The sequence below is a fragment of the Carettochelys insculpta genome, chromosome 6 (assembly GCF_033958435.1).
Source record: "Carettochelys insculpta isolate YL-2023 chromosome 6, ASM3395843v1, whole genome shotgun sequence".
Classification (NCBI taxonomy): Eukaryota; Metazoa; Chordata; order Testudines; family Carettochelyidae; genus Carettochelys; species Carettochelys insculpta.
The window spans coordinates 69,005,769-69,022,477 of NC_134142.1; the positions used below are offsets into that span (position 1 = coordinate 69,005,769).

A 16,709-nucleotide genomic window follows, 5' to 3' on the forward strand; every position below is an offset into this window, starting at 1 on the left:
GTGCGATGTCCCCAGCCAGTCCCCTGGGTCACCCACCGCCTGTGGAGCTTCCCCACAAGCAGTGACTGGTGGGAGCGGCTGGTGCTGGAGGACTAGGGTGATGACGAGTGGCTACAGAACTTCAGGATGACCAAGGGGACATTCCTGGAGCTGTGCCACTGGCTTGCCCCAGTCCTCCACCACCGGGACACCCGCATGAGGCCGGCACTCCTCCTACAGAAAAGGGTGGCCTTCATCCTATGGAAGCCAGCTACCCTGGACAGTTACTGATCCATTGGTCACCAGTTTGGGGTGGGCAAGGCCACCGTTGGGGCTGTTCCCATCGAGGTAAGCTATGGCCAGGTCACACGCACACTGCGTGCGGGGAGCAGGGGGCAGGGAGTGCCCTAGCAAGGGGCCCTATTGGGGAGTGGTGGGGGCATCCCCCACCGGTGACAAGGGTGGGGAGTGGTCGGGGGTGGGTGTGCAGGATGCAGCCCAGGCCACACTTATGAGCGCACCCTCTCACCGCCCCACAGGTTGTCCGTGCCATCAACAAGGTGCTCCTGCAGCAGTTGATCCATGTCAGGGACCTGGACGACACTATGCGGGGCTTCCAGGAGCTGGGCTTCCCCAACTGCTTCAGAGCCCTGGATGGCACCCACATCGCCATCAGGACCCCGGAGCACAGTCGTAGGGCCTATGTGAACTGGAAGGGCTACCACTCCATGGTCCTGAAGGTGCTCGTCAATGCCAAAGGCCGGTTCCAGGACATCTGTGTGGGCTGGTCTGGCCGCGCCCATGATGCCAGGGTTTTCAGGAACTCAGGACTGGGACGCAGCATGGCCGAGGGGACCTTCCTCCCGCAGCAGGAGCTGCCCATCAGGGATGCAACAATGCCACCGTACATCATGGCAGATGCGGCCTACCCCCTGCAGCCCTGGCTCATGAGGCCATACACGGGGCACACCCAGCCAAGCCAGGACCATTTTAACGAGTGGCTGAACCGGGCCCGCAATACTGTGGAGCGGGCGTTCAGCCGCCTGAAAGGGCGCTTCAGGTGCCTCCACATGAGGCTGGAGGTGGGCCTGGCCAACGTCCCGGCAGTGGTCAGGGCCTGCTGCACCCTGCACAACCTCGTTGAGGCAAGAACGAGCCCCACATGCAGGCGTGGGCTGCTCAGACGGGGCACGGGTACGAGCAGCCCCCTGCTGCCCTGTGCCACCTGGCCCAGCAGGATGGGGTGTGTGTCTGGGAGGCCCTGTGCCAGGCCTTTGAGCGTGGCGCATGGTGAACCCCCCCACCTGCACACACACACATCACCATCCTACACACGCACGCACACATACCACCACACTGCACACACCCCTCCCCACCACACATGCACAGGGGACACGGGGTGGAACACAAAAATAAACATTTTATATAAATAACAAAGCGAGTCTTCTTGACAACTATTTACAGGGAGGTGAAATGGGTGGTGGGGGCAGGGGGTAAGTATTTACAGGGGCGGAGAGGCTCCGGGTGGGTTCCCAGGAGTGGGGCAGCTTAGCGCTCCTGGGGGCTCGATGGGCATGATCCCCGTTGCCCATGCCTTGCCCACCCCACCCCCACCCTCCCCTTATCCGGGGGCCCCACTGGGGCTGGGCTGGAGCCGGTGCCACAGGCAGGTAGGGACACACCTGGGGCAAGGCCTCTGCGGGCTGTGCGGGGTCGGCAGGCGGGAGCAGGGGATGGGAGCCACAGCCTCCCCCTGGCCGGCCCTCGCCAGCAGCATGTGGGCCAGCTGGACGAGGTTGGCTGGGGACAGGTGGGTTGGGATCAGGGCAGCAAGGTCAGGTATTGGGGGCGGTGTTCACTGCAGGTGGTGGGTTCGAAGGGTGGACCGGGGAGTCGAGGGAGGCTGGAATTGGGGAGGCCGAGTGGGGGGGGGGGGGTTGAAGCAGGAGAGGTGTGGGGGCAGGTGGGTGATGGGCGGACGGGGGATGGTGAAGTTGGGGCAGGAGGGGCGGTTGCAAGAGTGGGTGGCAATGGGGCGGCGGTCGGGGCCTGGCAGCCTGCCACGGGCTGGGTCAGGGTGTCGAGGTTGGCCGTCACCCAATACCAGGCCTGTCGCTCCATCTCCAGCCACTCCCGCAGCACGCTGGAAAGGTCCCGCAGTGCTGCGGTGTGAGCAGCCTCCCCTGTATCCTCCTCCCCTCCCAGGTGGCGCTGGTGGACAGCCCGGCGGCGGGGTCCAGGTAGGTCCCCCTCACCCTCGGTGGTGGGGCTGGTCCGGCCACTGGCTACGAGCTGTGGAGACAAAAGGGGAGAGCGGGGGGAAGGCCATGAGTCCCAAGCACTGAACCTTGTGCCCCCACCATTCCCCACCAGGTGCCTTGTGATGCCTATGTCCCGGGGTTCCCTGCGTGGCTGCCAAGGGCACAGGCTGCCCCACGCTGCCTCCACAGCCACAAGTCTGTGGTGCTGTCCCACCCACGTGGTGCTGAGCGCTGCGTGTTGCCCCCCCCGGGCCCGGGGCATGCAGCTGTCTAGAGTCCACAGGCCCCGGGGTGGTCGGCACATGGGGGGGCTGCGGCAACCCTGGGTGAGACTGGATGTCCCCTCCTCAGTCCCAGGGTGGCTGGTGTGTGGGCCACCTACTTGTGAGTCCCTCCAGGAAGTCGGGTGTGGTACGGACACATGGGGCCTGGCTGGGATGTAGATGACGAGGGCCCCCTCGATTGAGCCCTCATCTTCGGTGGTGGTGTCCAGCCTCCGTGGGCGCCTGGTGCTGGGCGTGGGTCCAGGATGGTTCTCCTCTGTCCCCGTCTCCTGCTCTGCTGCCAGGACCATTGTGTTCAGCAGCACGGCCGGGGGTCCCGCCTCCTTGGGCCCAAGGAGGTGGTCCAGATCTTCATAGTAGGGGCAGCTGGTGGACGCTGCCCCTGACAGCCCGGCTGTGTCCTGGACCCTACAGTATCCCTGGCGCAGCTCCTTCACCTTAGACCTCACCTGGTCCGGGGGCTGGGTGGGGTGACCCCGGCCGGTGAGGCCTGTGGCGAGGTGCTGGAACGCCGCCGTGTTCCTGCGCCAGACCCCCGTCTGGTGCAGGATGTCTTCATCTTCCCAGAGGAAAAGGAGGTCCCGCACCTCAGCGTAGGTCCAGGAGGGGGCCCGGTGCTTGGGGGCTGGCTCTCCTCCTGGGAGGACTCCGGGGTGGGCGGGGGTCGTGGGCGCTGGCCATGGTGCTGAGGCGGGCTCAGCGCTGGCTGGAGCATTGTGACAGGGAGCAGCTGTGCAGCAGCGTGGGCTCCCCATTGCCTGCACGCTCTCAGCTTCCTGCCTGAGGGCTTCCAGGAGCCTGTGTCCTGAAACGCGGCTGGATGCTAGAACCATAAAGCTCCGCTTGTGCTGGGAGTGGCGCCGCCGCCTGCCAGCTGATTGCAGCCAAGGAGGACTCGCTCTTTCGAAAGAGCGGGCTGCAGGGCGTCTACACATGCACTCTTTCGAAATAATCTTTTGAAGGAGGGTGCTCTTCCCATCCCGGGATGGGAGGCCTGACTTTGAAAGAACGGGGGAGTTCTTTCAAAGTTAATTTCGAAAGAGCGCCGTGTGTGTAGATGCTCCGCGGGTTCCTTTGAAAGAACTCGCTCTTTCAATCTGGATTTCGAATGTACTTGCTAGTGCAGACGCACCCATAACGAGGACAGAATAGGCAGACAAAAAAAACAGGCGGGAAAAAAGGATGCTTGTCTAATGTGTCAGAATTAAACAACTGCCTTCACATCGCACTAGAATATTTTCTGAATCACTTTCCACTTGGCAAGCATTGATTCCCCCACTCCCATGTTTCAACTGGCATTGAAATGATCAGACTTAGCAGTTTTCCCTAAACATCAACAACTTATGTGAGACTGGATTCTGACCAGACACCTCTGGTTTGAGCATTAAGCCCTGGTAAAGGGTTTGTTAGTTAATTGCTAGAGCAAAATCAGCCAAAGGAGCATAAAACAGTGTGGCTTTGAGAGCTTCACACATGTGATGGCTAAGAGCTCCTCCCTCTTGATAATGCAGCAATGGAACAGCAGATATGCTGTGCACAAAACAGTTATTTAGAATCCATGGGGGAAAAATCCTTTGAACTAATCAAGCTACTGCTCCTCCAGGCTGAGAAGAGAGATTGTGTGATTGTTATTTCTATTTTTAAATACTTTGGATATGCTCAGACACCATGGTGATAGGGGCCATTTAAGTACCCAGTGAGGGAGAGGAATTTTCCCATCAGATAACTTTAAAGTTGGTAGTCTGAACTGAAAAATGTTACAGCATCCATTGAGACAAAGAATTTGAGTAATTTTCCAAATGTGTCATTAAAAAGCATGAGGAACACTGAAATAATAAACAAGGCCTTGCAGCCACTTTTATACCAAATACTGGACTTAATTCAGAGAGATGTGCATGCACTACTCTCGCTGATTTAATCTGAAGAAGTGGGTCTTACTTGAGAACCCTCTTTACTTAATAAATAAAATTGTTAGTTGTTAAGGTGCTACAGGACTGCTTGTTTGTTTGTTTTGACTTAATATAAGTTGTCTGTGTCCATTGTTTATCCCTCTCACCCCCAATCACACAGATTTTGCTTATTTGATTTTAAAAGGACTCTTGGAAGAAATCTCTCTAATATTCAAGTTTCAAATAAACTTTACCATAGAAAGATTAAAAAAGTCTTTTAAAGATTCTGAGTTCTGCTGCAGTCTTCCGATCTGTATGATGTATTTAATGACATTGATCAACCACATAGGGAAACTGTGATGTTTAACTGATGTTTCCAAAGTGGTCCAAGAACTTAAGGTGAAAGACACTTTGGAAGAGAAGATGGTCATGTGAAGCTTCAATGAAAGTGAAAAGGGATTTTGAAATATTCAGAGGATTAATCCAAGATTAACTGGAGGGTACAGGTGCATATGATTTCTTTTCTTCTTCCTCATTCTTCTACTCAAGGTATTGTGTGGGTGGGTGTGTGTTTGTGTGTGTGTTACTAATTTGCACATGAGGAGGACGGAGGTTTATGCTTTCCCTCATCAGCTTCATCTGGACTAAAATCCACCTTTGTGAGAGTGCTTGTATAAATTTACAAGGTGAAAAAGGAGAACCATCTCAAAGGTCCTATGCACGTAAAGATATGCAAGATAAAGCAATGGTCCATGCCACAGTAAAGCTACCAACAAGTCTTGAAAGAAAAGTGAAAAAAAAAATTCAAGAAAAGTGGAAAAAAAGAGTCAATCCTGAGACAATAGAAAAAAATTTCCATCAGGTTCCTCTATTTGATAGCCACTCCCACTCTGTCACTGAACGTACACTGCACTTTTCAGATGAAAATCATAGGCTATGTCTATACTACGAGATAAATTCAAACTTATTAATATTGATACTGTAACACTGGATTTTATAAATTTGAATTTGACTATCCTCACCTCCCCACGTGCTCCTCACAAAGTTGACTTATTGCTGCCACACTCAGCAAATATCAACTGTTGCAGCAGTGCATTTTGGGAACCTAACCCATGGTTCCCTCATCCCTGTAGCATTCTGGGTATGTTTGCTGGTATCTGACATCATCTTCCCACACTGCATTGCCCTCATTCCCCTCCCGTGGTAAGCAACTATCCATTTTTCCAGTCAGAAGGAAGGAAAAGTAGGGCATCAACAAAGATGAGAAAGGTAGCAGGTATCAGAGAGGTAGCTGAGTTAGTCTGTATCTTTAAAAACAACAAGAAGTCCTGTGGCACCTTAGAGACTAACAGATTGTGGAGCATAAACTTTCGTTGGCAAAGACCTGCTTTGTCAAATGCATGAGTCGGGGGAGTTCCACAGGAGGGTTTAAAGAGGGAGTCTCAGTCAAGGGGAGGGTCAGCATTGACAAGGTCTGTTTAGTCATGGAGGATGTGGCCCATTATCAGCAGTCTTTCTTCCGTACCTGAATTATCAAGGATTTAATAAAAATCATCCAGCATGTGCCTTCCCACCTGGCCATCCACTGACTGTCCCTCCTCCCTTGATTACATCTGATCCCTGAAAATAACACAGAGGCAATGAAAAGCATGATGGAAGAGTAGCTAGTAAAGATTTGGGAAAAAGAGTTGCTGAGGGGAGGGTTTTTGGGTTCCCAGGTCATTATACAGCTTCTGTGCACAGTCTGTATTCTCAACTGGCCCTTCACCCACTCTTCCCTGCATGAAGGGGTGCAAAGTGAGAAGAAAGAGGATAGAAAAGGCTAGAAAAAATATTTTTGTCTTCCCTCTTCACTACACAGAAATTGTCAACATGGTGGGATGGCAGCAACACCCCGAAAATCTTAGCCATGGGGGAAACTTCCCCCAATAGCAAGTAGCCCCCCCAGTTCTTTGTTGGGGTGGGGGGTCTCAGGGTGGGCCAGCTGAAGTAGTCCCCCCAGCAGCAGCAAGTCCCCCAAAAGCTTGGCTGCCAGGGGAGACTTCCCCCGGCAGCATAAAGGCCCTGAAAATATTGTTGGTGGGGGGCCAGTTGAAGTAGTCCTGCCATTCAGCAGAAAGCCCTCAAAAATCTTAGCTGCCAGGGGAGATTTCCCCTCAGCGGCTGCAAGCCCCTGAAATTCTTTCCCACCCTTGAAGCCCACACTGCGCACAAGCCAGGACATGGTGCTGCCTGGCAGCATGGTCAGCACTGAACATCAGTCATGTCCTTTTATTGGGTTGGGGGCTATCCACGTGATGTGGTTGAGACCCCAATGGCATGGCGCCTGGGGGCAGGGGGTGGGCATGCACAAATGTAAACCGCTGAGAAGAAGTTTCTTGGCCACTTATGCAAGCACAACCTCCACAATAGCCTTTGCTTCCACGAGGTGTGGTGGGGCAGCAGCTGGCACAGGCAGCACAGAAAAAACAACAGGTGTACAGTGACAGACCCACTAACTCCGTGCTGCGGCTATTTGTAATGGGTAGATGCACTCACAGCCTTAATAGCAAAGGAAGAAAGACATTTCTCAGGCTCTCATACAAACACGACTCCACAGCCACAGGCTTCCTGGTCCTGATTTGGAATTCACAGTCTTCCTATTACCTAATTCTGATGCATCTGGAGGGCAGCGGCAAGAGCTGAGCATTGTGGGGAACATAAGGGACACCTCTGGAGGCTAATAAATTTGACTTGCAGACATCCACACTGGCCCTTATTCAAACTTTAAAATTTGAACTTGACACTACCCCCAATAGGTACTGATATTATGGTATCAATATTAGCGCTCCCAAAATTGAGCTAATGGTATTTACAGTGAAGAAAGTCACATGGTGATATCGAGCTAACTGCCTTAAGTTCGAATTTATCTCATATTACAGATGTAGCCTCAGTCTGCTTTACAGATTATTAAAGGAGACGTCACACCCCATCAGTTGGATATTCAGAATTTTGCAGCTTGAAAACCTAAAAGCACAGGAGTTATTTGTCCTGCCCAAGGACGCAAAACAGAACGTTGATTGTGCTCCTTTACTGTGAAGTAAGGGACTGAGGTTTCTGATCCAAACACAAGTTTAAGAATTAAAATCCATTCACCGAAGCATTTTCTGGCATTTTTCTTGTTTTCAAACAAGAGCATTTCCTACTCCTGCTCGATCTCATTATGAAGTCATAATGTAGCATCTGTAATTCACACTGTAGGCTAAGAGATAGTTTGGAGCATAAGCTTTTGTGGGCAAAGACCCTCTTTGTCAGGTGCATGAGTGCTCATGCATCCGATGAAGTAGGTCTTTGCCCACAAAAGCTTATGCTCCAAAATACCTGTTAGTCTATAAGGTGCCACAAGACTTCCTGTTGCTCTCGAAGCTACAGACTAACACGGCTACCTCTCTGATACTTGTCACCTCTAATGTACTATTACCTATGAGCCACTAGTATAAAAATGACATGTTGACGTTCTATCTAAGCGTCTTAAAGCATGTTACCAACATTTGTGAATGAAGAGATTTGCCTAGAGTTACCATATGATTCAGTGACAGATCCAGAGCAGAACCTGACTTCCAGTCTTATGACTTCCAGTCTAAAATACATATCTCAATTCCCAAGATACTTTTAAGGTTTTACAAACATGAGAAAAGGGAGACTGGGGGGAGGTGTGCTAGTGTTTGCTCTTTCTCTTCTGGGCTGTTGGGAGGTGAAGTGGTTCCTCCTGTTACATGTCTTTCAGTATGGGGAAAGGAAGGGCCAGGGCTGGGGGAGAGGAGGGGTGCCACACAGCCTTGTTTTCGTCTGGTCTCTTTTTTCTTGTTTTGCGCCAAACTTTCCTGGCTCAAGCTGACAAAGCAGAAAACATTCCTGAAATGGAGGTTCTGCTCATTCTGCCTGCGACCGAAGCTGCGACGGCTCAGAATCATTGCACACGAACATGGCTGCAAACAGTCCGCAAAATTTTAATAGACTGCAGAAGTCTGAACTCAAAGATTTTCCAGTTGTGCTGCTGTAAGCTCCCTTTTTAAGCTGGCCAAAGAGTGACAGTCCCTCCTGCAAAGCTCTGCTCTCACATAAAGCAGAGTTTGACATTGCTTTTTGGACATCTAAGAAATGCCAGGGCTGTGAACAAGTGATCTAACACTCCTTTATCCTCACTGCGAAGTGTCATAAAGAGGTGAGACTTGTGTTTGGAGGCTCTCTCGTCCCACATTGCTGCCAATCCCTGTGAAGAAAGGCGGCACGCCTTGGAGCTGAAATCCTGCTTAGCTCTGTGTCCAGCCTACTGTACAGAACACATGCCATACCCTGATCCTGTTGCAAAGGATGAACAACAGCAATTCAACAGAGCAAGCGTTTGATGTAATGGATTCCACTCAGGCACGATACGGACCCTACAAAGTCCTGTGAGGGAGAATCCTGCAATTTACAAATCTGTACTGTTTCTCCTTACAGGAATGTTTTACTGCCAGTAATTAACTGAACCCCAAGCCACCACTTCAAAGTTTATCACAGGTGGCAATATACACCTGGGTGAGAGCTGGTCAGTGACTTTGGCTAGACTCCCATTCAATGTCATCGGGAGTGAGGAGAACCAGACTCGGTGTCCCCAGTCTCAGTGTTCCGGCTGTCACCACAAGAAGATACTTGTTCATTACGTAACTGCTAACTTAGCTGCTCTGACCCAGAAGAAATGGCAGGAGGAAAAAAGTTTCTCAAAATTTAGGGTATTTGTTCACTATACCTGGCTGAACCAGGGCTGGCCAGTGGCGTGCGCTCCACTCCCAGATTCAATTCCTGGGCCTGGTTTCTCACTCCCAAGCTGGCAGGGTCTGGGTGTTGCAGTGGTCAAGCTCAGGGGAAAATACAGAATTTGCAAAACCAAAACAGGCCCATCAAGTCTGGCGTTAACAGAAGCCACTGCTTTGTGCTTTAGAGGAAAGCAAACTAAACAAAGCAAAAACCAGAAGTCCTGCCATAATGCACCCAGCCTAGCATGCAGTAACTGAGGAAGCAGCATCTCATGTTATTTACAGCAAACTCTGCTGGTCAATGAGACAGACTCTAAAGGGAACCCTGCTTCCAGTTCGCCTTTCTGTAACAGATTAGAGGTTATTAACCATTGGGGAAGGCAGGAGGGGATATCCCTAGGAATTGAGAGGGTGCCCCACAGGGCGTAATGAGATAAGACAAGTGTCCAAGGTAAGTTCTCGCTGGTCTGTTTTGAAAAGTTCCTTCCTCTTCCCCCTGCCCACACAGGCTCCAGTTATGACAGATACATTTTTCTTAATCAGCAGTGTGCAGCCAGTCAAAGACAAGGCAGCTGAGTTTGGGCACAGGGAGGGCAAAGAGCTCAGGGAGAGTTCAGTATACGAAGGGTTAAAAAGCATTCCCACTTCAGCTTGGCGCCAGAGTATAGATTACTTCCTTCAACAACAGCAAGTCATTATGGGGGGATTGTCTTCTTTCGTCTGCAGCTGAGGGGCTCTCTCTTGCAGAAAGCACAGCAGGAATAATCCAGCAAGGTCAGAGAAAGGGTCAGGGATCAGAGGGCAGGACAGGTCAACACTAGGTACCCAGAACTCTGAGCCAGTGGAGTGAGGGAAAGGTCTGTTTCTGTCTTCCACAAGCCCCCTGTTAGAAACTTAAGATGCACTTTGGGAGCAAGTTGAGTCACGTTAACCTGGAGTAGCAAGCAGGAGGCACGTCTGCCCCACGGTTCCCAAGTGCAAAAGGAGGGAGGGAGGGGAATGGGAAGACAAAATGCATTATGTTGACTGGTTTGATGGTGTTTTGTTCTGTATGTGATGGACAAGTCCAGATGCATTGGGAAGAAAAAGAAACATGCTGTCTTCTTCTGCTGCGAGTGTTGCGCATGCACAAATTGTGCTTAGATACGCAGAGGAGGGAACCTGGATGAACGACGCAATGAAGGGAAAATGGGCAAGCTAAAGGGAAATCTCATTTCTAGAATTTAACCCACAAACACATTTTTCCAATCCAGGAGAAAGAACAATGCACAGCAATTAGAGAAAGGGGCTGGCAGCCAGTCAAGGGCTCTTCAGTTTTATTCCCTGCTCTGCCACAGATTTACTCAGCTTGATTCTTCTCTTACATAAACATCCTTCAGGATTAGCTCTGCTGAAGCAAACGGACTCACAGACCCTGTGACACACAAAAAGAGGAGAATCAGGCCCGAGATAATGCTTCCAGTCACAGAGTTGAAAGTGCCTCCCCTTGACTGCTTAGTCAAAGCAGGAGTCAGGGTGAACCGGTGTGGAGAGAAGCTGCATTTAGATAGCCTAGGAATAGCAGGGCCAGAAAGAACTATTACTACAGAGTCCTACCTGCATCTGGAAACCTCTAAAAAGAATCCCCCTTAAATCTTCACAACAGTCCTGTTCTTTCTCCACCATGAAAGGCATTACACTTCCTTACGTGGCAGTAAGTTCAGACTTCCCTGCTCTTCACCTCCATCCAAACATCATACGGGTTGAATTTTCTAGTCTGTGACATTCAACTAATTTAAAATTAAGCAAAGTGAGCTTGCCCAACCCACTGAAGGGCTTCAGTTCTACTACAGCTACATTCTCACAAAACAAAATAATAAAGAGGTGCACATGCATGCACACACATACACAAGATCAGAAAAAAACCTCCACATCTTATCTTAAATACACACACTTCTGAGCCTATTAGAGGAGAGAACAAACAGAAAGGAACTCATAATTTGCCCTATGAGATTAGGTCTATCCAATCTAAAATCCTGTCTCTAGCAGTTTAGGAGTTAAGAAAAAAAAAAAAAAAGAGGCAATGGGGATAGAGAGCGATTCCCTTCTTTCTTTTGCCTTTGACAGCAGCACAGTCAACTCTCACACAAGACCCTTTCTCCCACAAATGCTGGCTTCCCTTTCTCACTCTGATCTCACTATGGATTCTGGCCTGTAACTGGCAATCTAGCAATAGGCAAAAACTGATATTTGGCTCTGGAATGAAACTTTTTAAAAGTTTAGGATTGTTTGCATGAGGGGTTTTGATTGAAACCATTAGTGAAATAAGTAATGAAATGCAAAGTCTGGATCCAGAGCTGCACTTCCAAGAATTCAAGTGTCTGGATCAGGGTTCACCTCTGGTAGACAGATAAACAGAAAGCAAGGGGTAGGGAGGAAAAACACACCAAACGGGGAATAAAAGACATCCTACAACAAAGCTCTAACTCCTTTGAGAAGTTGTGATGTCAAGTTACAAAATTCTTCCCCTACTTATGACTACATAGAGTCTGGTTAGGAAGTTTTCCACAAGCCCCCATGTGTGAAAGGCTGGGGTGAGGGGAAGAGAGAAAGAAAGACTTCATTGCTGTTACAGACAGACAATGTACTGTGAGTCTCTTCTTATCATATTTGGCTTCTGAAGAAAGACTTTCCTTTTCCTCTTCCCTATGTGTCATCAGACCTGAGACTAACTCTTTTGCAAGAGAAGAAAGCTGGTTGTTGTCTCTGGGCCAAAAGGTTGCACAGGTTAGAAAAAAACCTGGTGCTAAATTCTCCCGTGCAGGCACGACTCCATTTTTATACACGTAAATCTTGGCTTTGAAGATGGCATGTTTTTAATGACCCCTTCTGCATAATGGCTGGGCTTTTTGTTGAAACTGGGTCACACTGTTACCTTTTCCTCCTTGCTGGGACTATTTGCTGTGTCAGTTTGTGTTGCCTGTGCGCACACACCTCCTCTCAGCCAGAGGCTAGAGTTGGAAAGTGTTACTGGCTTTGCCTCAATCTCCTTTGGCAGGATCTACCCTTGAAGCAATGAAGCAATTTTTGTGATGGTAAGGAGGCCGAGCTGCCACAGAGGGACACAGAGCTGCTCCAGTCCTCACAACTAACTGGATAACAGAGCTGCTCTGTCCCTCACAGCCACAGGGACATCCCTTTCAGACATCAGAGCTGCCCCATTCTGCCGCACAGTGAGGACACTGGGCTTCTCTCTTCAGCAGCCACAGGGACACAGAGCAGCCCTGCCCCTTGCTACCATGGAGATACCAAGCTGCCAGTACAGAATCCTTACATTTCTGACAGCTTTTCTGCCTCTGGAATAGTTCTGGATGTGCACGTGAATGTAATGTCTTCCCTTGCCCTTCACCTCTCCCCACCAACTCCCTCACAAATACCTCAGCTCTTCTGATAAGGCTAAAAAGGCAGAATTTAGCAAGACAAAGAGAAAGGCACCAGGAAGACCATAAAGAATTTGCTAAGCTCTGGGGTCCTCAACCTGTTGGGACTCCTGAGGCACAGTTCTATTCCAGAACACAGTCTGACTCTGATCTCAGAGAAAAGGCCTTTAAATGTCAGTACAAGGTCCCCACCCATTTCCACATGAGCGACATCTCTGTCCAGCCTTATTTATTACCCTGATTAGACTGTACATGGTTTAGTGTGCACTTAGACTGGAGTTACTCAGCCTCTTAAACCTACACTGCAAGAAGAAGGGAAACCAAAGTTCCGTTTCCATGATGCTGTCCCTTTCTGCTGAGTTTGAACTCTCTGGCCGTATAATTACCTGAGCTGAAGGAGGGGTTGCTGTCTTGTCCCTGACCTTGGGAATAAATGTCGGTCTTTTGTCACCCCCATTAGAACATCCTTTGTCTGTCCTGCTGCCCTCTTACCCTTGGACTGGTTGCATACCTGCTAAAACAAATAAGTGAAGGGCTCAAGTTACAGCTCAAAACCCAAGAGCTGATCAAAGATCTTCACAGTCCAGAGGATGAGATAGGGGCCTACTAGGACTGCCATTGCATTTTTTTGCAACAACACCTCAATTAGCTCAAACCCAAAGACCTCATGGCTCCAGAAATTCCTATATGGGAATATGGGCCTGATAACAAAACAAAGTTAAGAACCTGGATAAAAATAACTCCCCAGCAACCACAAATGAGAGGAGCCACTTAAGTGCTAGTGTGTACGTTAATAATACTAACATCCTATTTTTCATCTTCAGATCTAAGTGATGTACAAAAGAAGGCAGTGTCACTACCCCCATTTTACATATGTGGAAACTGAGACACAATGGGGTGAAGAGATTGCTCTTCTGGGTTGTGTTGGGTAATGAAGAGAACTGAAAACAGACCTGCCCAACCCACAGTCTCCTGAATCCCTTTCCAGTTGCTCTATCCACTAGACAATACTCTTGCTCTGTTAAATTTTAGAGTCCTGGTTGTTCCGTGCACACTTCCCTAACCCCTCTCTCTTCGATTATATAATGCAGAGCTGTTGGCAGTTCCAGCCTCTCGAAATGAAGCTGCAGCAGATTGTCCTAAATTAGTAATGGAATTAAATGCCAAATGCACTCAGAGTAAGTTCATCCTACGGGGATCAAGCTATGCACTGCAGGGGCAGCAGAAAGAACTCACTGTTGCTGGCACTGGTGCAACTCCATTGCTGGTAGTGAGAATGCTATTCTACACTGGATGCCAGCAGCTACCAGTGTTTTGATCACCATGCAATTTGGACATGCTCACAAATGACTAAATGACACAGCAGCTGCCTGGAGCCCTGCATGCATTAAAGCTGCCACTATTTGTGTCACCAGTGGCATTGCCACTGTAGTAGTACCAAGGAGCAATTTAATGAACGGAGCCAGTGTCTGTGTGAAGTTATCTCCTTCCGTTCCTTGTTTGACACTAGCTTCTGCTCTGGCCCATCAGCTGACAGATGAACAGCCTGGAACCAGTTTTTTAAACTAATTTCATGGGCATGTAACTCTGAGTGTCACTGAAACCATAAGGAAAGGTTTGCTTTGGGCTGCTTGGATGCACAACAGCCCTCTGCTGCTCCTAGTTTATTTTGCTTTCACGATTTCCTTCTATAGTCCCTCATTTCTGTTCTGTTAATGGGCATCTCTTTCCTCTTCCCCCTCTTTCTCTCCCTCCATTTGTGTAAGTCTCATTCCTACACTCACAAGCAGCAGGTCCATGTCCACCATTTTATTGTCAGGACCATCAATAATGGAGGAGCAAAGCAGGCAGCTTCCCCAGGGAGCCCAGTGATTTAAAGGTCCTGGGGCTCCTGGTCACTGCTGCCACTACAGCGGACCCTTTAATTTGCCATCAGAGCCCTGGTCATGCTGAAAAGCTGGCACTAGGAGGCTGACCCTGAGCGCTGCTTCTTCTTTCCCCACCTAGGGCCTAGCGAAGTCCGTTGGACACTTTGTTTATTGTAGATTTGTCCCTGACTAGCTTGGCATCACATCCTAATTTATCATCCAGTTTCCTTCCTCCACACTCCCACAAGGCCACTGCATTTCATTTGCAATTGCAAAGAATTACTTGAACTTTGCAAACAGGGATGATAGTTTGGTCTTGGTGCATTTTTGTACACCAGCCTTTGAACTCTTTTTACGTGTTCACCATTTACAGCAACAGAAATGGAGAACAGAGCCTGAAGTACTGCACAAGCTGCCTGTCCGTTTGCTTTCATTGGCAGTAGATGCTCCAGCGCAACATGTTCATCTGGGAAGCTGTAAGCTGGGGTCAGGGAAAACTGCTGGCCCCATTTGGCTGTACAGACATTGGCAATCGTAGTTACAAGTCAGGCTTGGCCCCCTATAGCAGGCAGCAGACATGTACAATTGAAAAATCTCAAAATATTTTTGGTCCATTCGCACTTATCAAATATCACATCCTAAAACCAGAAATTTGTGTAGGATCCCATCCAAAAAGAAAGGGATTTCAAAAATAAACCCAACCCTACCCTTACAGCAGACAGAATTTCTGGCCTTTTTTGAGAAGTTTCATGCAACTCCCAAAGTTTATTCCTCCCTCCCTATGCAGTCTGGCCAGAAAGAAAAAGAGTGAAAAGCAGATTTCTGGGTACAACTGAAAACCACGAAATGTCCTCTATGTATATGCTTTGTAGTACAACCATAGGTTTTGTTGTTGTTGTTGTTGTTGTTGTTGTTGTTGTTGTTGTCTGGAGATATAAGAAACTGGCAGTTGGTGATTCTGAAAGACTATGAACTACAAAGTTCGGGGCTGAGGTGGGTGTGGGCCAAGCTGAGGTTTTCCACTGTGCTGTACCAGATGGGTTAGAGGAGAATGCATCTCTTGAGACCTAGAAAGGTGGATTCTGAAGCAAAGTTCAGTGAACATTCCCCATCTCCAACACAGTAATTAAGGTGGTTTCAAATACCCAGTTTATCTGAGCTAGAGGATTTTGTTATGCTAGAATCTGTACTAACGATCATGGCTGTAAATACACTGTGACTCTCAGGTCCTGTCAAGCCAAGCTTTATTTTGCTAGGCCAGCTCATTCTCTTCAATTAAGTTTCCTTCAGATCCTTAAAAAGCAATCTTCAGCTAGATAATTTCTGTAAGTGAACCTTCTTATACACAGTCCCACCCTTTGCAGATTCTTACTTCAAAGCCTATACAAACAGCCATTCCTTCTCCAAATCAGTCACTTGTACCAGTAATTCTCCTCACAAGATTTTCTGGCTCACCTTCACCTCAGAGCCTCAGCCTGCCAGTGCTTCCTGGTTTCCTTCTTGTCCATTTGGTTTTCTGAAGCAGTTCCCTCTCAGCAGTAATGCCAGTGGCAATACATTTGCAGTAGTGCCCGAGGATTTCCACTTCCTGGAGTTCCCGCTACGTGATACAATGCCCTCCCCTGTTTCCTTCTGCCCTCTTTTCTAAGAGTCAGATAATTAAGGTTCACCTCTTTCCTCAGGTGTGTGAGAGGTGGGGATGGGGGTGGGGGTTAATCAGGCAGCCAGGCCAGCTTCCAGACTCCGCAAAGGAATATTATCCCTTACTCCAAGTGATTTTAAATATAACTCAGTACAAAATATAAGCAGGGGCTAGTATGATTAAAAGCACAACACCTGATACGGTTAAATGCAAGGACTGTCATGTTTAAAACCATGTTAGCTTGCTGTGGTTATCCCAAATGTTAACAAGACTAGTTGACACAAATTTTAAGTGAGACTATCCTTCTCTGCACTAAGTGCTTAGCACAGTGTTAGTTACACATTATCATATAATCTAGTTTGTCAGGGTAGACATCTCCAGACAAGTTTAAACATGTGCTGACTGGCCACGGTTAACCCTATATTACTCTTTAGAGACAACCATGACCAGAGTAATATTTTTAAACATGATTATCACTGATTATAGTAAAGCAAAGTAGTGTTTAATACTGTCTTAGTTATAGGTCTCTGCACTGCACAGCTCATGCAAATTATCTACACTTATTACTCTTCTCAAGTTTGTCTTGCTC

At 48.7% G+C, this 16,709-nt stretch overlaps 1 protein-coding gene and 1 long non-coding RNA gene across 3 annotated transcripts in view; one reads left to right on the forward strand and one right to left on the reverse strand.

The window, feature by feature from the left end:
* The window catches only part of LOC142014534 (uncharacterized), a 50,369-nt gene extending 49,095 nt beyond the window's left edge, over positions 1-1,274 (forward strand). The window contains exon 3 of the long non-coding RNA XR_012645977.1: positions 519-1,274. This is a non-coding gene — a long non-coding RNA (uncharacterized LOC142014534). The remainder of the gene's footprint in view (positions 1-518) is intronic.
* The window catches only part of RAD51B (RAD51 paralog B), a 620,032-nt gene that overhangs the window by 73,861 nt on the left and 529,462 nt on the right, over positions 1-16,709 (reverse strand). The window lies entirely within an intron of this gene.